The sequence below is a fragment of the Argopecten irradians genome, chromosome 15, assembly GCF_041381155.1.
Source record: "Argopecten irradians isolate NY chromosome 15, Ai_NY, whole genome shotgun sequence".
Taxonomy (NCBI): domain Eukaryota; kingdom Metazoa; phylum Mollusca; class Bivalvia; order Pectinida; family Pectinidae; genus Argopecten; species Argopecten irradians.
Genome location: NC_091148.1, coordinates 16,557,750 through 16,585,006, shown reverse-complemented (window position 1 = coordinate 16,585,006; position 27,257 = coordinate 16,557,750). Strand labels below are relative to the sequence as shown.

Sequence of the window (27,257 nt, the reverse complement as noted above, 5' to 3'; positions counted from 1 at the left end):
AAATATTAAATTATATTTCATGGAGTGAGTTTGGAGTCGCAGAAATTGCTCCCTGAGCTCGTAGTTCTCCCGTTCGAGATCATTATTCATCGATTCAATGTATGAAACACGATCATCCATTTCATGGTGATGGGCCTCTTCCTTCGCTAGAATGTCGTTATGTCGCTTTACTTTAGAGGCAATATTTGCGAGTTCATTCTTCAATGAACACATACTGGTGTCAAGGGTTTCAAATTTGGTATTTATATCATCAAGGATATCAAGCTATGAAGGCGGCTAGGTGGGAGGAGGGCTGAGTAGGAGGCGACCGAGAAGGAGGAGGCAGTATGGGTGGAGACGTCGATGTGATAAACTGGGGAAATGGTGGCGGGGGCCTGTTCAATGGGGACAACCTACGTCACCGGAAGTGATATCGGACACACAAAAACAATGAAAAAACGCCCTCTTCAAGATAAAAATCGGCTGAAATTATGACATAAAAGCAATGCATTTTCTAAATCTATCGTGCGTCAAAGACAGTGTATTGTTAGAGATTCTATGAAGCTATTAAATATCGTCAAACTAGCTCAGATAATGCAAACACCTCAACACAATATTTTTCGACAGCAGGGATATCGGTCACATTTTATTCAATAAAACGTTAAAAGTTGTAAATAAATAAAATTTGCTGTCACAAAACCGTCCCGTTTACTAATATGTAATATATGACTTGAAAGAAAATATTTCATTCATTACATCTGCTAGTGGAGAAACATAGACGGTGCTTAATTAGAAATTATGAAAGTGATATCGGTCACACTTAGAACTTTAGGGGTAACGGTCACATCCAAAGTTACGAAAACTGAATATTACAGCATTGTACATGTAGTCGTTATTTACGCATTCATGCAACTCCAATGGATACCCCGCCAAAATACTTTTATTTAATTGATTTTTCTAACCCACCATCAGCAAATGGTTGTCAAGCTATAAAAAATAGCCTTCCCCTCATTGCTCGTCATCCGTTCGTCTTTTATATCTGTTATTTCTCTGAAAGTACTGGAGGGGTTTCATAATCCAGTTATGTATAACAGATTTCGGAATCAATCCGAAATCGATTTATTTCGATACCGCTACATGTATTTGCCAGAGGGTACAAAGTCTCTTTTTTAAATTTCATGTTTAGAAAGTCATCTTTCTTGATTCTTATAGATGGACTTGTTGCTATGGTTCAAATTCAACATGTGAGCTTAATACTTAATGAACCTTTCTGGAATTTTATAAGTACTACATATGCACCAATGGGAAAACGCGGTAGTCGATAACTTGAAGCTCGTTACCATGTAAACATACAATTATCAAATATCTTGTTCGATATAGATATTTTGATAATCATTTTTAACATAGGATTGTATTTATTAATGCTCATTTTTGAGACAGATAAGATTACAAAATAATGAATATTTGGTTATCTTGAAATTATTTGACGACCACGATGCTTTAAAGCATTCATATACATATAATTACTTTTTCACTGCAACCCTTATATGTAAACTTACCAAGCGCATTTGATTTGCTTTATTAATTTGTTTGCATATGATCATTTGTGCTATTGTTTTTAAGATATATTTTAAGTATATTTTCAATCGTTACTGTGTGTTAAATCTGTGGAGAAGTTATTAGTGAACTGACATGTAGAACTGTACTAACGCTATCAGCTAAACAGCTAAAAAACCCTCAGTGATCCTGTCTATCATGTATTCACGTATATTCTGTAGCTTATAGATCAGTGTGTTTTTCCTTTTGTTTACATCGGATGCCTTTACATCTTAAGTTTTATGTAGTTTCTTGTATATTGTCACTGCGAAGTTTTTAGATTATAATTACTTTAACACAGAAACGTACTTCAAAGGAGTACAATGGTACTCCATGGAAATGTAGTTCCACGCAAAGACAATGCATGAACAAAGGGTGTGTACAAATACATGTACAAACAAAAACGAAACAACATACAGTGTACGAATAACCAAAGTATTCAGAAAAAAAAAGTTACGATAATAGTTAATGATGTATCATGTATCTCGGTAGTATTTCCTCTTTACCTGAATGATTAGTTAGGGAAAACAACGCTGCAATATTTCAGCAATCTTTACGAAGCGACAAACCATTTCAAAATCTTGACATATTTTCGGTGAATAAAATGTGACCAATAGCCACGCAGTGGAAAAAAAAGACGGACGGATGGAGAGCAATAGACGAAAAGCGATTTCAATAGCTCGCTTTACCATTTGCTGATAGGGGTTAAAATATCGTCTACCAAGATCAGATAAATTCAACAAAAGTATTTTGGCGTCTTATCCACAGTTTTTCGTAACTTTGGATGTGACCGTTACCCCTAAAGTTCTAAGTGTGACCGATATCACTTTCATAATTTCTAATTAAGCATCGTATATGATTCTCCACTATCAGATATAATGAATGAAATATTTTCTTTCAACAGTCATATAATACATATTAGTAAACGGAACAGTTTTGTGGCAGCAAAATTTATTTATTTGCAATTTATAACGTTTTAGTGATTAAAATGTGACCGATATCCCTGCTGTCGAAAAATATTGTGTCGAGGTGTTTGCATAATCTGAGCTAGTTTGACGATATCTAATAATTTCCCAGAGTCTCTAACAATACACTGTCTTTGACGCACGATAGATTTAGAAGATGCATTGCTTTTATGTCATAATTTCAGCCGATTTTCATCTTGAAGCGGGCGTTTTTTTCCATTGTTTTTGTGTGGGCCCGATATCACTTCCGGTGACGTATAGGTTGTCCCCATTGCTGTTAGCTATAGGCTGGCCATTCACTATGGAGTGCACATCAGGTTGAAAATAAGGTGTACTGTGCGCTACATGTATATGTTCACGTGCCGGTTCGCATGACTGACTATGAACGGCGTGAACTATAGGCACGGGGCATCGAGTTTGAACTGTTGACCGTTTGAAAATGTTCATTAAAAGTTACATATCCGGGTGGGAGAGAATTCTCAGTCATTTGAGGACCAAACAATGACCCGTGGGCATCGGACAAAACTTGAGAAGTCTGTAGGTTACCAGTTGGTATACAGGAACCCGACATACCTGACATAGCCACAGGGACTTGAAACGTAGGTTGTGAGAAAGTCTGTTGTGTATACATGTGTACTAGGCCTATATACTATATAAAAGGACCAAGGGAACCAGCGGTTCGCTTGGAAGAGGTACGCCTGCCTCTACAAAAGTCGCCCGTATTCCGTCAAACATGGATAAATATGTACATATATAATACCAATACATTCTTAAATAAATTTTCGACATGGAAAACACAACTTCAATCACGAAATAATATATTAACATAAACCTTTATTTCACTATATTTACACTTGCTAGGCTTGATCACTATACGTAAGTACAAGCCGATTTTTTACCATAACTGCATGTAACATTGAACTTTGAACTTGCGTATGAAAATATTCTATGCAACGTAAAGGGGCTACTTTTTTTTTAAAGAAACACATGGCTTTGTTTACATTTTGACGTAACATTACGTGTATATTGCTGTTTTTCATAGAATTTGGGGAAAATGTAAACAATACATATATGTTTTATATTTTATATATGATACAAACATTTTTAGAATTAACAATTGTATAAAGAAACGGGAAAAATATCCCGACCGGGGCGACGTGCAGCGCTTTCATTTTTGTTAAAAATGATGGATGTCAAATGTAAACATTACCTCTGTGTCTGTGTCCTACGATCGAGTCTTTTGGGTTGACGGGCGTGAGACCCACTGACAGAGATAGGTCAGTTATAAACATATTCTCTTGTCTTTGTTCTTTGAGAATTTATCATGTGTATTATAAAACATGCACCGCTTGTAATCCACGTGTTGACAGTCACACGTCACCACAAATACATTGTATCCATCGAACACAAGTGAATGTTACAAGCAGGAATAACAGAAATGAGAAACCAGCAGCTAAATTCAAAACACAATTTAATTATATATAAAATATTATACAGAGATGGTTTACAATATCTAAAGTAATTGGTGGTGGTACAAGAGTAATACGATGATTTAAAGTGTTACTTATCTGTATGCGAATGTCCTGGTATAGTCCTTGATCCTTCCAGTTTTCAAAATAAACAATAATCACAAATCCACGAGGAAAATGAATGTCCACAGATAATTTGTAAAGTTCCAGGCAATATGAATAAATCCACAAAAAGTGTTGTAATAATCCACAGATAAAGTCACAATAGCTCTCCCAATAGAATCTAATATGGCACTGTACAATTCTTGATATGTCCCTTTACAGGTCTCATTACAGTTCTGATTAGCTTTGGACAGTTGGAGTATATATATCTAAACCCTAATTCAAGACTACTGGAGAACCTTCTACTTTCTAGAAATATCTAACTAAAAACAGTAAACAAATAAACACACAGAACTTTCTGGAAATAGATCATTCTAGATCTCTACTTATAATCAACATGTTTACAAACATATTTGTTTTATACATGATAATATTCTAGAAAGTTCTATAACCTAAATCCAATTATATGACCTTTATAGGATGTATTGATAATAAAGCTAAGGGAGTTATCTCCCTTATCTCATAACTACATGTATTTTAGTGTCATACATATAACACACCCCTCCTTAAAGAAAAAAAAGTTTTCTTGAAAAGGAAACTTTCTTGACATATCAAGTCATATTTAAATCCTTGATAAAGCATCAGCCAGAAATATTGTCTTTCCCTTTGATATGTTTGATGTCAAGATTGTACTCTTGCAAAGTCAAACTCCACCTGAGAATTCTTTGATTTTTGTTTTTCATTTTCCCAATGAATGTCAAAACGGGTTGTGGTCGGTGAAGACCAACACAGGCACAGCTGTAAGTGCAGAGATACACATCAAATTGGTTTAAGGCCAAAATCAATGCTAAAACATTCTTTCTCAATGGTGGAATAATTTTCTGGTGTTTGTCAAATTTTTCTCGAGAAAAATAACAAATTGGATGGTCAATTTGTTCAGAACTTCTTGCATCAAAACCGCACCAACACCTACATCGCTGGCGTCAACAAACAGTTTAAAACTGTTTATTAAAAATCTGGAGCAGTCAGAACTGGTGAGTTTGATAGTATGGCTTTCAATTTCTCAAAGGCAGACTTACATTCGTCTGACGAGGACAAATTTTACATTTTTCTTTAACAACAGCAGTAAGTGGATCTGCTATAAAACAGAGGAAAATTAGACAAAATTTTCAGTAATAACCAGCCATAGCCAAGAAAAATCATCAGCTCCTACTCTTGCTTCCAGGATTTGGAAAATTCAATAATGTGATTCAACATTGGCCTGAACAGGGTTTTAAAACCTGCCCCTGTTCCCTAAACAACAATCGGCCTAACAAATATCAACAGATGCATGACAAAATACAACATTTCCATAATTGTACAGTCAATTTCATGGTAAAGAAGGTGCTTTCCTGAAAAAGTCACGAATCCCCGCGAACTATGTGATCGACCCACTATCGATTGGTGGCTGGGAAGTTGGAAGACGTACCAACAAAGACTCCATGCACAGCCATTCAGGACTGATAACAGACTGCTGGATTAAGAAGACTTTTTATAAAGATGTTCCTGTGGGGCAATTCTTCGAAACCAAACGGGACATAACTTTTGAACTGGTACAAACCTTGTGAGTTACAATCGGCCGACACTTATTTAGCTCATTCCTGGTTAATTGAGCATCCAGCCACAACCCTTTTCAACCAGTCCAAACCTTGCTTACGTAACTTAGGCTTTGCCAACTTTGGTCAATAAATGATTCAAATCCTTGAATTGTGAGAAGAGTCCTATATTACTGACAGATTCTTTTACGTTTCTGAGTCAGTACAGAAACCGGCATGTCTTATATCAAGTCTAGTGGTACCAGAACACATGGAGAGCACCATAGCACTTTTGGCTTGGTTCAAGTAATATCATGTGACCAAAGAGGATTGAATTTCTATTCTTTAAATGTCGTTTCTTTCAAAGGTATGACAATACGTATGGCTGTTTTGCCTTGACAGGTGGCCGCAGTCGCCTACATCCACGTCATGATAGGATAGCATCATGTTTTTGTCCTGGTGTATCCGGAAACAGATGTTTTACACTCAAGTATCAAATCTTTCCAGCTTCATTTTCGTTTCCTTTTCTGATTAGGGTGACAACAGTTGTCTTGTCCAAGTTCGCAGACACATCCGAGTTCCGTAACTTAACACCACAGTCTAAACCTTACATCTTGTACAAACACACCAATCTTAAGTCCTAATTTACAATATCCACGCTGTAACAATTTCACTTTGTGATGTGTACCAAAGGAGGGCCAAAGTAGCAATAGGGTTGCGGAGTTCCCTTGCTCCCATGCTCCTTCTTCCATCTATCTAACATATTATCTTAAAGCATATTAACATGAATCATAAATTGAGTTATTTTCTTGCGCCTCCTTGTAGGTTTGTATAATGTAGTTAACATCATCGACCTTTTTCTCCACAACATAAGGTCCAAAATATCATAGCTTGCAAAGGCTGACTCGGTATTGGTAATAGAGCCAAAATTTTGTCCACCTTGGATAAAAACTTCTGCACGGGCATCTTTATCATACCATGTTTTTCATTTTGGTTTGAGTAACGGCCAAATTTTTCTTTTTGCCAGTTCACATGCCCTGGTCAATCTTTGCTTAAAATTAGTACACATACTCTAAGAGATTCACTTTAGAATCTTCGTCCAAAATTTTGTCTTTCAAAATTTTCAAAGGACCACGTACAGTGTGTCCAAACACAAGTTCAAAGGGACTGAAAGCCAAGAGATTCTTGTACAAGATTCTCTAACGCCAAACAACAACATGTGTATACCTTCGTCCCCAATCTCTTTTGTTTTTCAAAACAATAAGATCTCATCATAGTCCTTCAATGTTTGATGAAAACAACGTTCTAAAGCATCCCCCTGAGATTCTGGATGATAAGCACTTAGACTTATACTCGCGTGATCTGGGGCTGGTAACATGACTTGATTAAAAAAAAACATACTACACAGACATGAAATTCGAAACCATTGGTCCGATTGGACAGCTTTTGGAAGACCAACCAATGTCAAGAATTTAACCAAAAAAGGGCCCCTTGACTAAGTTAGGGACCGTTTAAGATTTTTCTGAGAAGGATGGCTTCAGGAAATGCGTGTGGAAGCACACCATAATATGTTAAAAGATACTCATTCCCAGACTTATGTATTTTTGGGTAGAGGACCTACACAGTCATATAAATGACTCTACTAAATGGTCTCCTCAAAGCTGGAATGGGGTGGCAGAGGTGCCACTGGGATTTTTCTGATTATGTTTCCCTTCCACCTGACCAAGTATGACAAGTATGACAAGTCCTACAATAGGAGAATATATTTTCTAAGGTCAATACTACTGTAGTTTTGTACAATATAGAAATAAATTTGATGGTGTTCCTTTCCAGTTTGGACTTTTGAGGATTCCTATGGACACACAAGGTGTAAAATAAGAGACACATACTAAAATCAATGGCCAATGCCATTCTAAAATTTCCTATGATGTTATATGTCAAATGATTTTATAACACCTTTAGCATTTTCCTTGTTAAACTTGATGTTAATGAAAAAATCACATTCTTAATGACTATTTACCATCAAGTTCCTGGGACCACAGTATCAGTTAACAAGTATTGTTTTGCAGCAGAGAAAGAACAAGGGGCAATACTTTTCTATGCACAAAATGTCTTAAATATAGAATATGTCGTCCTACTAGAAGACTTATCAATATCACCATGTGATTTTTTGAATAAATTGGTCAATTGGTATACTTTTAAGTTTTGTAATTATTCTTTTGTAAAACAGCAAGTTGATTGATATACATTGTATCCGAACTTCAATTCAAACCGGATAACTTGTTAGCTCACCATCAGACCATGAAATTGTTTGTACACTTTCTAACTTCAGGATCGTTTTACAAAATTACAATTAATTTTTCTACAACATTTTTTATTTTCAAATCCCCATACCTCTGATGAGTAAAATAAAACTGTCATTACAATCGTGAATCAAATATTTTCAGTTTAAGATGAACAGGAAGAGATACATTCCTTTATTTCTTATAAACAGCAAACACCGATTTAATTGTTTGTTCAGCAGGTTTTTTCCCTTTCTTTAAAAACGCTACCATTAACATTATTTTCTGTACCTAGATATGTAAACAATTCTTATAAATCTAATTCTGTATTCCATAACATCAACTGGTGTTGTTGTATCGATTTACGTCTTGAGAATATCACAATTTTTATCTTTCTGATATTAAGTTCTAATTTCCATGTTATCCAATATTGTTTAAATTCATGTAACATTTGTTGTAGACCATCAGATATACCGTAAAAACTGGTATAATTTGCGCAGGTACTTTTTAGGGCTGAAAATGCTTAAAAAATCTACTATCAGTATATTTTGCGCATCAAAAAATGGGGAAAAGCAATGTCCAGGGAGTCCCAAAACCGATGTATGAAGGTGACAATTTCAATGCAAAATACTCCCCATAAATGCTTGACAACTTGCACAAAAAGTGTTGTATTTTGTCAATGTTTTGAGATATTACACATGAATAGTAATCAGGAATATTTGAAAAGAGTAGAATATATTTACTTAAATTGGCACAATAAGTAATTAGTGTGTTTGAGATCATTAACAATCAACATTAATCAGCTAGCGGATACGTAGTTTAGCTTGCAACAATCATAGTGTGCATAATTTGTCAATATTTGTAAGAAAAAATATTCTTTTCCACCAGGTAAGATTCTAAGTCATAAAGGTAGATTGAAAATAGGAAGGGAGATAAAATAACCAGATAAATATTTGTAGCGGGATCAGACTGGGTTGATTATCGGTGATCAGGTAGCTCAGTCGGAAGAGCTACATTTTCTTCTCTCCTGTTACAGAATTGGCTCCCAACTAAATAACCAACGGTTGTGGTGATTGAAAGGGTCTCGTATGTATTCAAAAAAGGAGGGAGGAGTGTAGCGGGACTTGACTGGGTCGATTATCGATGACCAGGTAGTTCAGTCGGTAGAGCACTCAGCTAGTGTTCGGAGAGCCCCGGGATCGAATCCCGGTCTTGTCGCTACATTTTCTCCTCTCCTGTTACATATGGTACCATACTGTGCATGTAGATATTCAAGGTAAATCAACAATGTTCGCTGATCTTGCAGAATTGCCTTACAGTGTTATAATGAATGCAGTAAATGTATGTCTCATTGGTGTGATTGATTTAAAGTTCATGTGGTGACCGAAAAAAAGGTAAAATCAATACTTTCAGAGTGATCAGGGAACATTGATAGTCAAGGCGGGGAAAACATAAGACGACCTGTGTTATACAAATTAATGTTTAATTGATTTTCATTAAATTGTCTCGAAGGTGATGATTAGTGTGTTATGAACGATAAGCTTAATATGTTTTTGACAAAAAATATAAACAGCTAATGTCATATTGTGTTTTAAATTTAAATAATCTTTTATTTATTCATTTCATTTCAAGCATGTACATGTCATAGAATATAAACAAATATCAGGTATATGCTTAAATCATATTACAGTTAAATTCACAATAAGGAATTTGAAGATGATGATAGTAATTATTTTCGGATTGAAAATGATTACAATATTAAGCTTCCACAGTTGAAAATTATTTCTTTTTGTTCACACAATTCTTCTCCTAGACTGTTTCCAGTTGAAATGATACATGCATGCTGACATTCTGTAAAACATAAGGAAACAATAAATGTATTAACAGAGTAATTACTGAAAAGGCTAATATCATATAATTAAACATTTTAATCATAAATAGCAATACCAGCATAGAGGAAATATTATTGAAGTTTAATTCCCGCTGTTCTTCAGTCCTCCTGTTCTTACATGTAAGAGTTTTGTCCTTCATAAATTGATTGTAATACAGCAGTTGTTATATAAAGTGCACAAAGAAGTATAAATATACACACGTATGCATGGGTACAGTGGTAAATTAATAAGTTATACAGAAAATGATGGTGCTGATCATGAAAAGCGTAAAGTCTATTTTGTTGAGTAAAAAGTTAAAAAAAAAACACAAAGATGTATCAAAACGCAATGTTCAATGTTCCGCGGTAACGTCGGAACTCTGTCCAGAATAATGCGGCCAATATGACCCGATAGTCCGCAATACACAACACAAGTAAACCCTGAAGCTTCCGCAAGATATATATAAGAATTATCCTTCTTTCTATAGGCTCATTTAATAATGGCTTATTCGACGACAATACGGGCAACTTTTTGTGTCTAGTCCTAACAAAGGCTATTTTTTACATTGTAAGCAATACACAAAATACATTGTATTTGCTATATGTACATATAACACAGTCTTCCATCCATAGTAATTTTTTTACTTGCTTGACTCATGTGAGGTCAATCCAACAAGTGATATGCTGGATTAAAAAAGTTTTATATAGATACCGTTGACTACATGGGTCAAATTAATGATATACACAGAATGTATATATATACATAGATGAACTTTTGATAAGTTTCACCTACTCTCATTCATCAAAGGACAAAGTCCATAATGTAAACGTTAACATTCAAGTAAATAATGTAATGGACAGCATGTGAGCAATCAAACACATCAACAACAGGTAAACAAGTAACTAATACAAATTTGTGGACATTCAAGCGGTATTATAGGTAAGTTTAAAAATGTATTTTCATACAACTTCAGAATATTATATGATAAAGTATTAGAGTTGTAAGCATAGTTAGTTTGTTTTTATATGGTTTAGTGTTGAGGAAAGTGATGCGGCACTTTTGTAAGCACACTAATCTGTGTATAAGCATCGCTAGGTAAAATGATATGTGCCGTATTTTTCATACACACGAGCTTTAGATATGTTAATCACCAACAAAACTTACAAACATTTTGAAAATTACAACACTTACACACATGCATTGTTTTTTTCATTTTTACATGTACAAATAAGAGCTGAGAATACATGTACGTACTGCCAAAGAGCATTCTACAATCAGACTCTGTTATCATAAAAAATAGTTTCCGGAACATGTGCACAACGCACGGCCAAACATAAGTTTGATGCATGTGACCCCAATTGTATCAAATACACGTGCAAAGTTTAGTGGAAATTTATCTTATGCGACGTGTTTATAAGCACAGTAATTTGGTTACCATGAATTGAATGACTATTCTCCAATATAACAATGTGTTAAATATAAAGGCGCGGTTATTTTATCCATGGGGTGAAATTTAAGAATGGAAAAACCAGATTCAAGTTGAATACAAATAAAGAAAATAATCATATCAAAAGAGTTTCAATATAAGAACATGACATCCAACTTCAAGGTGGAAATACGAAATATTCAGTTTATGCTACAAAGAAATATTAAAATTTCAGATGGGACAGAACAAAATGTGCTGAATATCTAATATTTTGAGAGTCAAACATATTTTAAAATATCAGTATCTACATCATGGACATTTCAGCTCTAAACACCTCAGGAAGCTGTACATCATGACATGATAAAATCAAAGCCAAACCGCAGGATCTACATATTGACATGCTTAACAAACTCCTCACCAGGATCTACAACATGAAAAACTAAATCAAACTTTTCACCAGGATCTACATCTTGGCATACTGGCTCAAACTCCTCGCAAGGATCTACATCATGACATGCTAGCTCAAACTCCTCGCCAGGATCTACATCATAACCTGTAGCTAAAACTCCATACTAGGATCTACATCATGGCATGTAGCTCAAACTCCTGCCAGGATCTACATCATGACATGCTACATGTAGCTAAAATTTTTACCAGGATCTACATCATGATCATGTAGCTAAAACTCCGTACTAGGATCTACATCATGACATGCTAGCTCAAACACTCCTCACCAGGATCTACATCATGGACATGCTTAATTAAACTCCTCACGAGGATCTACATCATGACATGTACCAAAAATTCCGTACTAGGATCTACATCATGTCATGCTACATGAAGCTCAAACTCCTCGCCAGGATCTACATCATAACATGTAGCTCAAACTCCTGCCAGGATCTACATCATGAAATGCTACATGTAGCTAAAATTTACCAGGATCTACATCATGACATGTAGCTTAAACTCCGTACTAGGATCTACATCATGACATGCTAGCTCAACTCCTCACGAGGATCTACATCATGACATGTACCAAAAAATTCCGTACTAGGATCTACATCATGGCATGTAGCTTAAACTTCTCATCAGAATCTACATCATGACATGTAGCTCAAACTCCTCACCAGGATCTACATCTTGAAATACTAGCTAAAACTCCTCTACCAGGATCTACATCTTGAAATACTAGCTAAAACTCCTCGTCATGATCTACATCATGATATGCTAGCTCAAACTCCTCGTCATGATCTACATCATGTCATGCTTCATGTAGCTTAAACTCCTCACCAGGATCTACAACATGACATGCTTAATCAAACTTCTCACCAGGATCTACATCATGGCATGTAGCTCAAACTCATCACGAGGATCTACATCATGACATGCTAAATCAAACTCCTCACAAGGATCTACATTATGGCACGTAGCTTAAACTCCTTAACAGGATCTACATCATGACATGCTAAATCAAACTCCTCGCCAGGGTCTACATCATGGCACGTAGCTCAAACTTCTCACCAGTATCTACATCATGACATGCTAAATCAAACTCCTCACCAGGATCTACATCATGGCATGTAGCTCAAACTCATCACGAGGATCTACATCATGACATGCTAAATCAAACTCCTCACCAGGGTCTACATCATGGCACGTAGCTCAAACTTCTCACCAGGATCTACATCATGGCATGTAGCTCAAACTCCTCACGAGGATCTACATCATGATATGCTAGCTCAAATTCCTCACAAGGATCTACATCATGATATGCTTAATCAAACTCCTCACCAGGATCTACATCATGGCATGTAGCTCAAACTCATCACGAGGATCTACATCATGACATGCTAAATCAAACTCCTCGCCAGGGTCTACATCATGGCACGTAGCTCAAACTCCTCACCAGGATCTACATCATGACATGCTAAATCAAATTCCTCACCAGGATCTACATCATGGCATGCTAGCTCAAATTCCTCACCAGGATCTACATCATGACATGCTAAATCAAACTCCTCACCAGGATCTACATCATGACATGCAAAATCAAACTCCTCACCAGGATCTACATCATGACATGCTAAATCAAACTCCTCACCAGGATCTTCTTCATGGCACGTAGCTCAAACCCCTCATCAGGATCTACATCATGGCATGCTAGCTCAAACTCCTCACGAGGATCTACATCATGATATGCTAGCTCAAATTCCTCACCAGGATCTACATCATGATATGCTTATCGAACTCCTCGCCAGGATCTACATTATGGCATGTAGCTCAAACTCATCACGAGGATCTACATCATGGCATGCTAGCTCAAACACCTCAGGGCGCTCTACATAATAATGACATGCTAAAACTCCGTACAAGGATCTACATCATAACATGCTACATGAAGCTCAAACTCCTCACCAGGATCTACATCTTGAAATACTTGCTAAAACTCCTCACCAGGATCTACATCATGATATGCTTATCGAACTCCTCGCCAGGATCTACATTATGGCATGTAGCTCAAACTCATCACGAGGATCTACATCATGACATGCGAGCTCAAACTCCTCACCAGGATGTACATCATGACATGCTAGCTTAAACTCCTCACCAGGATCTACATCATGACATGTAGCTCAAACTTCTCATCAGAATCTACATCATGACATGTAGCTTAAACTCCTCACAAGGATCTACATCATGGCATGTAGCTCAAACTCCTCATGAGGATGTACATCATGACATGTAGCTTAAACTCCTCACCAGGATCTACATCATGACATGCTAAATCAAACTCCTCGCCAGGATCTACATCATGACATGCTAAATCAAATTCTTCACCAGGATCTACATCATGGCACGTAGCTCAAACTCCTCATCAGGATCTACATCATGACATGCTACTTGTAGCTCAAACTCCTCACCAGGATCTGCATCATGACATGCTAAATCAAACTCCTCACCAGGATCTACATCATGACATGCTAAATCATACTCCTCACCAGGATCTTCATCATGGCACGTAGCTCAAACTCCTCATCAGGATCTACATCATGGCATGCTAGCTCAAACACCTCAGGACGCTCTACATAATAATGCCATGCTAAAACTCCGTAGTACTAGGAGCTACATCATGTCATGCTACATGCTAGCTTAAACTCCTCACCAGGATCTACATCATGACATGTAGCTTAAACTCCTCACCAGGATCTACATCATGACATGCTAGCTTACCAGCATCTACATCATGACATGCTTAATCAAACTCCTCACCAGGATCTACATTATGGCACGTAGCTTAAACTCCTTACCAGGATCTACATCATGACATGCTAAATCAAACTCCTCACAAGGATCTACATTATGGCACGTAGCTTAAACTCCTTACCAGGATCTACATCATGACATGCTTAATCAAACTCCTCACACAGGATCTACATCATGGCATGCTAGCTCAAATTCCTCACCAGGATCTACATCATGACATGCTAAATCAAACTCCTCACAAGGATCTACATTATGGCACGTAGCTTAAACTCCTTACATCATGACATGCTACAAACTCACAAGGATCTCTTCACATGCTAAATCTAAAATCTACTCATGATAAGCCAGGGTCTACATCATGGCACGTAGCTCCTCGCCAGGGTTAAACTTCTCACCAGGATCTACATCATAACATGCTAGCTTAAACTCCTCACCAGGATCTACATCATGGCACGTAGCTCAAACTTCTCACCAGGATCTACATCATGACATGTAGCTCAAACTTCTCATCAGAATCTACATCATGACATGTAGCTTAAACTCCTCACCAGGATCTACATTATGGCATGCTGTACTTCTCACCAGGATCTACATCATGACATGCTAAATCAAATTCTTCACCAGGATCTACATCATGGCACGTAGTTCAAACTCCTCACCGAATCTGCATCATGGCACATAGCTCAAACTCCTCACCAGAAATCTACATCATGACATACTAGCTCAAATTCCTCACCAGGATCTACATCATGACATGTAGCTTAAACTCCTCACCAGGATCTACATCATGACATGTAGCTTAAACACCTCAGGACGCTCTACATAATAATGGCATGCTAAAGCAAACATCTCAGGATGTTCTTCATAATAAAGGCATGTTTAGGCAAACACCCCAGGATGCTCTACATAACAACGGCATGCTAAAGCAAACACCTCAGAACGCTCTACATAATAATGGCATTCTAAAGCAAACACCTCAGGAGGATCTACATAATAATGGTATGCTAAAGCAAACATCTCAGGACGCTCTACATAATAATGGCATTCTAAAGCAAACACCTCAGAACGCTCTACATAATAATGGCATTCTAAAGCAAACACCTCAGGAGGATCTACATAATAATGGTATGCTAAAGCAAACACCTCAGGACGCTCTACATAATAATGGCATGCTAAAGCAAACACCTCATGATGCTCTACATGCTTGACATGCTAGCTCAAACTCATCAGCAAGCTCAGATCCCGCAACTAGGTGTACAAGGTGCTGCACGATCCTAACAAACAACTAAAGGATAAATCATCCACCCAGCCAACCCTTTGGAAATCTCAACGATAAATCTGTTGATATACCAATGAATTGATGTCATCTTGTGGACTGTTTTTCGAGTATTCACGTTACATGTGACATCGCAAAATATTATAGGATCACTCCATTATGTTTTGGTACAAGTCGGACGATATCAAGATACCATTGGCATTATCAGAATAAAATACGCTAACAACTGAATATGTCTTGTTGTCTATTAGAACCATAATGGTATATGGGAGAAGCTCTTGTCAGATTTCACAAGCCATGTCGATTTATTATATGTGGATCTCGTGATTCCGGTAAAGAAAAGCTGGCTTCACGATCATGAACAGTTCTTAGACTTGAGTATTTGATTAACCAAGAAAGAAAACATATTTTTTTGTTATGACATTTTGTGATTTGCTAAGTGTAACCTTAAGACTGTTTTAGATTGTTTCATGATTTAATGACCAGGTCAAAATGAATAGTTATTGGAAATTAAATGGAGCAAATAGTCTGCATCTTATGAACATGTCATAAAATCACATCATCAAATTGTTACAGTAATGTTTTGTTACAGAATTTGTTTCAGAAATGTGAGATCACACTAACACATAGCTTAAACACACTATTTTATATCGTTCAAAATTATCCGACGAATGCAGGTAGAAACTCTAAGAAGGCAGATATTCCTAAGACAAAAACAACTTTAGGTTGGTATCCCAGGCTGCTACGTCGACGCGTAATGGTAACCTAGTCTGCAAAATAAGATGTCGATATTGACGGTAAACTGAAGGACATTCTACCATTTCGTATGTTTGTTTTGCATGGCGAAGACACCCTATTGTATTTTCCAAATGTATAATATCACGGAATCACTAGTTTAACTCGCTCGAGTATAATGGTTTCTAGAACTGCTACTTGCGAAGTCGAATCGTTCAATTTCTACATCACATTCACGTCTGAGTTAATACCCTTGATCTTCCATGAATTCTGAACATAATGAAAGTTGACTTGACAGCGTGTGTATAGGTTACACACAACCGATTTTGTAATAATTTCCATGTTATATTCATCTACTTGCTCTAAATGATAACTTTTGATTTTTCTAATATGTCCGTTTCCATTATAAAATACTTCCAAGTGGTCTTTTAACGAGACTACGACGTAACAAATAAAATCATCTAAGTAGTCATAGTCTTTTGACCACTCTTTTGCCCGTACCTGGTAATGTCCAGTATTGTTTTCTTTTCCGATGATGTATATTATGTCACTTTCGTAAACTATAAATTGACTTTTACAAGTAGAACAATACAATCGTCAGTGTAAGAGTCGCAGAAGTTTGCTCCTCATCTACCAATAATAAAAACATTTCGATATTATATACGGTATTATATGCATTGTTGCAGTCTCATTCAAAGCTATATGGGATCCGAAGTATTTTTTTAATGGAAACGGATGTATTAGAAAAGAGAGCCCAAAATAACCATATAGAGCAAGTAGAAACACAGAAGACTTTACGTGCCATGTTGTATAATTTTCTATTTTAGTTTCTGAAGATTTATCATTGAAAGCAAATATCACAACTGTAGGCCTGATCGTTTTAGTCCTAAATTAATTTTAATTCTATACAGCCTTTGTGTAATCCCTTTGTAATCAGCAAGACATATCAAACAAAACTTATTTTCAATTGTTTAAAAAAATGAATAAATCTCGAAAGTACTAGTGTAGTATTACAGTACTAGTGCTTTGCCACCTTACGTGCCGCCAATGTGGTTTTAATGTTTCAAAGTAATACCGCACATAAAACTATTCCTGTAACAATCCGTTAGCAGCGAGTTGATTGGCATAATTTGCTATTTTGTTAGTAAAAATATAAAAATGAACATAAAAATAAGAACATAGATATGGGCCAATAATGACCTAAATTTGACAGTTCGTTAAATTATTTTCATCTTTCATCTAGGAATGGCTTGTAGGGAATGAAATGGTAATTAATTTTGATGATTCTGTTATGATACTGACTATATATTTTTTTGAGAATATTGTGTGATGCGTATCGACTAGTTCATTGATTTCTGTTAGCATTAGGAAGTGTTTAATCACAATTTTCTACGTTAAAGTTTAGCTGTTTTTCCATCTTTTGGTGTTGTCATATCAGTTTGTTAGTGTATTATCTGATGATAGATCTGATATTTTTTAAAAATACATTGGTCGTCAATTCCTGTAAACCTTTTTTTTCAATGTGATTTAATTTCGCGATTTTGATTCAGAAGGTTCTATAATTATATTTTTGCTCAGAACATTTTCGTGGTGTTAAATGTTCACGGTTTCTGAAAACGCCATCTCATGCAAGAATGATTTGGTTTACCGTAATCCATACTCATCCCGTAAACAATTTGTGATGTATTAAGTTATCAACAATAAAACAAGTAACGGTTAAATCCTTTTACAATTAATCATTATTATCATTAAGGTCAAATTTACATTACATTAAATATTTTAGTTAAAATGTCTTGAAGATTATTTTATAAATATATTACACTAAAGTTGTACAGAATTCAAACGAATTAAATTTAGGAAAAAAAACGAATCATTTAAGTCTTCTGTTTTTATTTGCGTAAATAAAGTATGATCAATGTTGTGATATTCCTGTCAATGATAAACCTTCATAAAAAAAAACCCAAAACAACATTACAAGTAGTAGTGATTTCCTCATTCGTCTTTCAGTATAGTTTGTTTGTGTTGATTTACAAAAACTACTAATCTATCATAGATATTTCGGTAATGATAGCAATCATCGCTGGTTCAGTAGTAGAATTCTCGCCTGCCACACGGGAGGCCCGGGTTCGATTCCCGACCGATGCACCATTATAGTAAAGAAACGTTAAACACGATTTTTTTTCATAAAGTATTTCAATTCTTCAAATGATATTATCGTACTAGGCGACTGTGATATTCAAATTATTTTTTAAAAGATATACGAAGTTGTGAGTCATTTGATTATGTATTACCTGTATTTACAGTATTAGTGCAGATGCTTCTTTAATTATCTTTATTTGCTTAGTTTGTAAGGAACGTTGGGAGACCCGATCCCCGGGGCCCTAATGACGGGAAAAATAAAATTATTTTTATCCTTGGAAAAAAAAACATTCTCGCCTGCCACCGGGTGGCCCGGGTTCGATTCCGGCCGATGCGCGATTTTATTCTTTTTATATATAATAAGAAACGTTAAACATGAAATTTTAGGTATCTAAACTAGAAGTTAGTTGGTGCAATTTTATCAAATGTATTTTACCAGTTGTAGACAAAGCAAAATACTATGTACATGGATTAAGAAATCGATGTGGAAAACATCCCAATTTAAATTTACATTTTAGTGGGTATTCCCAGATCCGAGGTGGCTGTGTATATCTCGTTGAACACAAAAGTGGATGAACGATTAAAATTAATTTCGCATTTGGTCCTCTGTGTAAGGATTTCAGAAAGAACCTGTCGGTAAAAAGTTGGTCAGTCGGATTTAATTTCCTCTTTCCTCGCGGTATACACCTCTCTAACATGCACCGTGGAAAGGTGTTCATCCACACACAAATTTAGCGAATACTTTCGTTAAAAGCAATAAAACCAGGAAAGACAATTCGCGTATTGATTTCTTGCAAAGATAACATTAATTCTCTGTGACTTCACAATCACAAGGTATTAAAAATCGCTTCTTTTGTGCATGACACAGATCTTCGTGTAATTTTGAAATTTCTAACTCGAATATAATATATTCTTATAATGTGCTTTGTAAATGTGATGAAGCTATGACATAAAGTCAATTTATGATAAATTGTAATACATAATTCTTATCATTTTAGATATATCTGACAAGTTCCAAGTAGAAAGCCATGGCAATCCGGAAGAGTTAGCTCCCCTTTTGTCATTTACAAAATAATGTTAAATTGCTTGTCCAGTTACAACGTCATATTCGTTACATATAACGAAGTCAGAGAACAAATCTAAAATTAGCACTTGAATCTACGACAAGAAGCCAATATGATATCTTTATCATATAGAATGATGATTCTTACGGTTTTTTCCCCAATGTAATTAAATAAGTTTTCATGATGAATCCAACTTTATGGGGAAATTCAAAGAATGATTTGTTCCATCGTCGGAGACCCATGGGTGATCGCACTACACTACGTTACACTCAGTGTAGTGCGATCACACGTGGGTCTCCAACGATGGGCTTGTTCATGCAATAAGATTTGATTTATGTTTCCCAACGGCTGTCAAGGGAAAGTTAAACGTTTTAATAGGTACTCCTTGCTCCAAGATGGTCCTCGCTAAAAACAAAATATGATATTTGTTCTCCTGTGTACGGATTTTAAATTGAATTTATCGGTAAAAGTAGGTTAAACGGATTCAAATTTCACTTTTCACAAAATTCATTGCGGTATATACGTCGCCCCCACTTGATTGAAAACTTTCGAAAAAACGATAAAACTAGAAAATGCATTCTGTATTGTTTTGTTGAAAAGATGACATGAATTTTATGTTTACATGATTTTACATATACTCTGTGCCTTCACCATTACAAAACGCAAATTCAAATTTTAAATTGTTTAAAAATCTAAATTAAAACAATCTTTGGTGAAGATAACAAATAATGCGAAATAATGTATGTATGTATGTGCGAATTTAAATAGAATCTTACACTCGTGACTATGTGATTAGAAATTTATCAAACGAGTTCAATAATTTGATATTCTACGAGTTTTTAGGCGACTGACATATCAAATTATTTAACAAGTTTAATAAATTTCATATTACTTAGTCATGAGTGTAAGATTCTATTTATCACATACCTTTTAATGATAGAGATATAAGTAAAACTTTAGATTTCGTTTCTATATAAAACAGCAGAAATCCGGTTGGGATGTGACAACGGAACCATGTTCATGTAGCGGTGAAAATGCTTCTTTTTGGCTATTTTCTCCTCCTTTTCTATTGTATATGGAGAAAAAGATTCATTCCCTACCTATGAGGATGTGACAACAAAATCACAACCCTAGGGGTATTCCTTGATGTCCAACACTCAGCAAGCTTCGGATTGGACCTTCGCGAATTACACCTTGGGTTGTGATATCATTTTATCATATGTCTGGTGTTTTTGCTGTATTTTGATCGGCCGATACGTTTCTCAGAAGTATTCATCAACTGCGATATCAACCCCGAAATCGGCGGCGAAAAGCACGCGAGATTGCTGGACTCAGTCCAGATACCTCTCGCGAATCTAGTAACCTGTGTCAAAAATAGATGGAGGGAAACTCCCTTTAGATGTGACGTAATAATCACTTTTGACGTCGAGTCGTACCAAAATATAACGTAACGGGAGTTTCCTTATTCAATGACGTCGGATTAATCTATTGTGACGTCATTATACATAGTCGGCAACATACAAGTTTACTGCGATCAAAGTTGATCAACTGCAAACTTCAATTTATGGAAATCGTTCAAGAATTCCAGACGGGAAGTTGATGCAGCGATATTCCGGTTTTTCTAGTCTAAAACAATAGCAAGATTAAGCATTTGTATATTTACCATATACTACATGTAATAGATTTATAAACTACTTTTGTAAAAAAGGAACATTTGAAAATATAATCCTGTTTATTTTTGGTAAGTCTTTTTCAAGAAACGTGTTAATGTCCTGTAAATGTCATATAATAAAACAATTATCGACCTATTTTCAGGTGGATACGGTGAGTTATCAACCCTCGAAAATGATATAACTCTCGGCTTACGGCCTCGGGATATCACTTTCTAGGGTTGATAACTCACCGTATCCACCTGGAAATAGGTCGATAATTGTAAAGTCACGATAGGAAAAGATTGTATTAGCCTACTGAGACAATCATACAGATTATGACGTCGAAACTACCTGTGACGTCACAATAGTGTTATTAAACGTGTGTCTTTCGATATTTATGACATGGCCGTATGACATGTTTATATGATAATGTGATTGACGGTTTGTCATTTCTGTATCTAGTCAGAAGATTAACTATCGCAACTCTAGATTCTTTTGTGTCGACACAATTTGTAATTCTATTATTAACCATATACAAATGGACATGGAAATAAGCTCGTATGGATGGATAAGGATCTTCGACGTTTCTTTTATAATAAATGAATCAACAACTATCTTTGTGCTTTTAGGAAAGTCTCATAGGAATTAATATGCCAATCACTTTGTGCCAACACAGTTGGTAATTCTATTAAATACATACAAATGGACATGGAAATAAATTCCTATTTTTATGCATTTGCTACGTTACTGACTTGTTATTTTTTGGGAAAATCGTCTGCTAAGTTTGTTTTATGATTTCCCATCTTTTGGTGTTCTCATACAAAATTTTAAGTGTACTATCTTATGATATATCTAAGTAAATATTGATAATTGATATTTAATTACTGTAATCAGGAATGAATCATCAGAAATTAAAACAACTACTAGGAGGTGAGATATGGAAATATATTGCTGAACAATACAATTACTCTAGGTTTAAGTAAGGTGACTTACTATACCGGTTTTTATTAAAAGTGACCTTATTGCAATTATCCGTGTAGTGTATGTGGCCTTATTTCTTCACTAGATGTTTTACAAGTATCATGGCCTTGTGACTAGACATTAGCGCCAGGAAATATGACGCACTTCCGGTAAATCAAAACGGTTATAGTAATGGTATTTATATAATGATAGGTATATGAATGTGTATTTTACCATCAAATAATATAAAGTTCAAATCTGATTATTTTGCCGTCTGTATATTTGTATACGTTCTGTTGGTTTACCAAAGTATGTATCGATTATAAATATTTTGTGAATGACAGTAAGCATCGGTGGTTCAGTGGTAGAATTCTCGCCTGCCACGCGGGAGGCCCGGGTTCGATTCCCGGCCGATGCACCTTTTTATTTTGTTTATTTAAAATAGTTTGCATGAAAATATATAGGATGAAAAATGTCCATATACGGCAAATTTATTGCAATGATTTTTACATAAAGTTTTTTTACAGGTATGATTCAATAAACATTTACTGTGTTTTTACTTATACATGCCTTGTAGGAATAAATATGCTATTTTTTCATGATTTTGTTCCTTTACTGGCTTGTTATTTTTATTGGAAGGTTGTCTGATAAGTATGAACTGTTCATTGATTTGTGTCTATATTAGGGGGAACTAAGTCTACTACCTTATGATATATGAATTTTATATAATTGAACATGTACTAGAATAAGTAGTTAGCAATGAGGTACTTTAACTAAACCTATCATCGCTTGCTAACGTTATGTTTTATGGGATATTTGTATTTGTAAGTATGAACCGATTCATTAATTAATGTCAATATTAGGGGGTACTAGATCACAATTAAGTTTGTGGCGTTGTTTAATTCTTTCCCCATCATTAAGAGTTCCCGTACATACGAGATTGTAAGTGTACTAACTTATGATATATCGAAGCAAATATTGATTATTACTTGTAAATTACTGTAAAGGAACTTGTTTTCTCGTCCTCGTTATCTTACATGCCCATGTCCAAAGATTTTACTTCTAAATCAATCAAGAAAATCAAGATTTCGAGTCATAAGGTTCTATTATATCTGTGCTCAGAGCATTTTTGCAGCGAATTAAAACGAATAAAATATAGGCATATTGTGTTTTTTGCGCAAATTTAACATCGATAGCATCAATGTAGTGATAACCAGGGATGAAATGTCAGAAAAATAAAAATATTGCAAGGAGTAGAGATAATGAAATATATTGCTAAATACCACAATAACTCTAGGCTTGAGTAAGGTGACTTATTATGTCAATTTTTTCTTTACTGAAGATGACCTTATTGCAATTATATGTGTAGTGTATGTGACCGTATTTCTTCACGGGATGTTTTACACGGATTATGGCCTTGTGACTAGACATTAGCACCAGATATTAGCATAAGAAAATATGACGCACTTCCGGTATGTCAAACGGTTTTATTAATGGTATTTATATAAAGATAGATATATGAATGCGCATTTTACCATCACATAATATATAATTGAAACTTTATTGTGCCACCTTTGTATTTTTATACTTTCTGTTGATTTACCAAAATATGAATGTATTATAGGTATTTGCATAGTGCTTACAAGCATCGGTGGTTCAGTGGTAGAATTCTCGCCTGCCACGCGGGAGGCCCGGGTTCGATTCCCGGCCGATGCACCATTTTATATTCTAAAGTAAACATTGGTCAAGAACAAAATGGTAAAGATGCTCCACCGATGACAAATGGTATTTTTTAACTATCAAAAAACAGGAGCAGAAGATTTAGTATTTTTCCTTAGTTACAAAAGTTACTTACCTTACACCATTACCACCATTGAAAATTTTAATCTTCTAATTTTACTTCAAGTTAAAGATATGAAAAATAATTAATTGCATCCCGAAAAAAATACTTGATACTATATCTTATATGGAATGAATTACTGATTGCACATGCACCAAAGCCAAAACAATTTATTTCATATTATTGTTTGTGTTAATTAGACATATGTATACACATTTAAACACCAATTATTGTTCAAATAACTAATATCATATATGCTCTGTCATCGGTGGAGTATCTTTAATAATGAATCCTTGTATGAAAAGTTCTACAATGAAAAATGTCCTTATACGGTAAGTTTATTACAATGATTTTTACATGCAGATTTGTCATTTTTGAAGCTGAATCTAATAGAAATGTCCATTTTTAAGGGATTAGTTTGGAGGCATCAACATGCGTCTCTTACTTTATCATGATTATCTTAGGAGTTTTAACAGGCGAAGTGAACCTTAAAGATGCTCCCTGCTGACAAATGGTATTTTTTCACTATCAAATAAAGGAGCAGACGATTTAGTATTTTCCTTTCGTTACAAAAGTTACTTACATAAAGCATTACGACCATTGAAAAGTTTGAGTTTCAAATTTTACTTCAAGATAAAAAATATAAGATGCCCCACCGCCGACAGAGCATGAATTGTACCCATCATTTGAACAATAATTGGTTTTTAATCGTGTGTATATATGTCTAATTGACACAAAAAATTATATAAAATAATTGATTTTGCTTTCGGTGCATGCGAAATCGGTACTCCATTCCATATAGGATATAGTTCCACGGATTTTTTTCGGGATGAATAATTATTTTTTAATATTTTCATCTTGAAGTAAAATAAGAAGCTCAGACTTTTCAATGGTGGTAATAATGTAAAGCAAGTAGCTTTTGTAAAATTTTCTGAATAGAAATACTAAATCGTCTGGTCCTGTTTTTGATAGAGAAAAAAATCACTTGTCAGTGGTAGGGTATCTTAAATTTATTGATATGTAAGAATTTGTAATCACTCCCGATGCTGACGACCGAAGTTGTACTAATCGCTGTGCTTGTCTCGCTGCTTTACCTAAAGTTCATCACATCCAGAGCCTTGGTCTCTTTCTCCTGTCAATCTGGTGCTTTTTTAAATACGTTTCACTTCTGTCGCCGACATCGGAAGGATATTAAGAAACATTTTTAATACATGTAGTTCATTCATATCATAAATAGGAAACGTAACAGGAGTCAGTTATATACTGTTGAGTGTTCTGCCATATTGTAATGCTATCTTCAAGAGATAAATCTGGACTTCCATGTAGTAGTAGCTGCAGGTCTAAAGGAATGAAGTTGTTTAATGTTCGAAATAATTGAAATCTCTAGTCAGCGTAATTATTACATGTAAAGAAGAAGTGATGGGCATCCTCAATGGGATGCCCACATTGGCATTGCTGGTAATCTATTAAATTAAAGCGGAATAAATCATTTTAGGGTACTGCATCTTTTTCTTAATCTGGCATGCATAAACTCATAAAGTTCAAATGTATCTATAATCAGAAAGTTTACGCAGCGAATAAAAACGAAAAAAAATGGCTTACTGTGTTTACTTTTGCGTAAATATCATATTTAATTTTAATAATGTGGTTCGATTTGTTATCAAATATGAGTCGTCAGAAATAAAAAAAAATACAAAGAGTAGTGATATGAAAGCGTTTTCTTATTCTGAAATAACATAATTAGTGTAAGGTTAGATAAGGTGACGTTCTATGAAGGTTATCATCTATCATTTGACCCCACTTCCATTATCTGTGTAGTGAATGTGGATGTCTTACACGTTTTATAGCCTTGTAACTAGACATTAACGTCAGGCATTGTGACGCACTTCCGGTATAACTTAACAGTTTTATCAATGCTATGTATATAAGGATGTATATCACGATGTTTATTTTACTAGCAAAAGTAAAAAAATAAAAATCTATTTCCTCTGTCAGTATACATTTTATTTTAATAGTGTTGATCTACCAAAACTATGAATTTATTATAGATATTTAAGGTAAGATAGCAAGCATCGGTGGTTCAGTGGTAGAATTCTCGCCTGCCACGCGGGAGGCCCGGGTTCGATTCCCGGCCGATGCACCATTTTACTTTTTATGGTAAACAAGCGTTAAAAAGGAAGTACATGATAAATCGTTGCATGAAAAGATCAACGATGGAAAATGTCCTTATACGAAAAGTTTATGACAATCATTTTTACATGGATATTTTTACAGATATGTCCAACATTAAAGGAGTAGTTTGGAGGCATCACCACACATTAATTTTACTACATTATGCATCAATGGTCCCGTTGGTAGTGTGATATGAAGGTTTATTTACCGAAGGTGTGATATTGCCCGAGAGCTTGCCCGAGGGAAATTTTACATCTGAGAGCAAATAAACCTTCATAGCACACTGCTACCGGGGACATAAATTGTTTATCATACCGAAAATTCGCGATTCGGTACTCTGGCTTAAATATTACTTAAATCTGCGATGAGTAAAAATGACGTTTTACGCTTCGTTCGTCATTGTACATATAACTTTGAGCAGATTAAAACATCAATCTATAGTCAAAACGTAGGTGACAGTGTATTGCTCATTGGTAAGCTATAAGATCTGTTATTTATATGATTCTGTTACATTCTTTTTGTATTTGCCTGGATAATTTGTTATGTTATTCATAAATCTATATTTTGGATAGTTTTAGATTCTTATGTTATAATTTTGTAACCTACATAGACGATTTTGGCATTTTCTTAGCTTGCTTACTTCGTTTTACGATAACGGAACTAAAATATATCAAGTATAAAGTTGTACCTAGAATTGTGAGAACTCACTTAACTCGAGAACTGGATAATTCGCAGTCCCTTGGAGTTCGTATTAACCGAGTTCCACTCTATTTAAATAATTGTCTTCCTCATCGTATTACGCGAAAGTGCATTTTATTTTTTTAAGTCACCTGTTTCAATAATAAGATATGTTTGCAAAAATAACGAAAACGCAAATGGAGGATAATGGCA

The 27,257-nt window shown here is 35.2% G+C and overlaps 3 non-coding genes across 3 annotated transcripts; all 3 read left to right on the top strand.

Moving 5' to 3' along the window:
- The first annotated feature begins 22,701 nt into the window (after positions 1-22,701).
- Trnag-gcc (transfer RNA glycine (anticodon GCC)) lies at positions 22,702-22,772 on the top strand. The gene has a single exon. It is a non-coding gene; the product is annotated as a tRNA-Gly (tRNA).
- Positions 22,773-23,999: 1,227 nt separating this feature from the next.
- Positions 24,000-24,070, top strand: Trnag-gcc (transfer RNA glycine (anticodon GCC)). The gene has a single exon. It is a non-coding gene; the product is annotated as a tRNA-Gly (tRNA).
- Positions 24,071-26,263: 2,193 nt separating this feature from the next.
- On the top strand, positions 26,264-26,334 carry Trnag-gcc (transfer RNA glycine (anticodon GCC)). Its single transcript has one exon. It is a non-coding gene; the product is annotated as a tRNA-Gly (tRNA).
- The last annotated feature ends 923 nt before the right edge of the window (positions 26,335-27,257 follow it).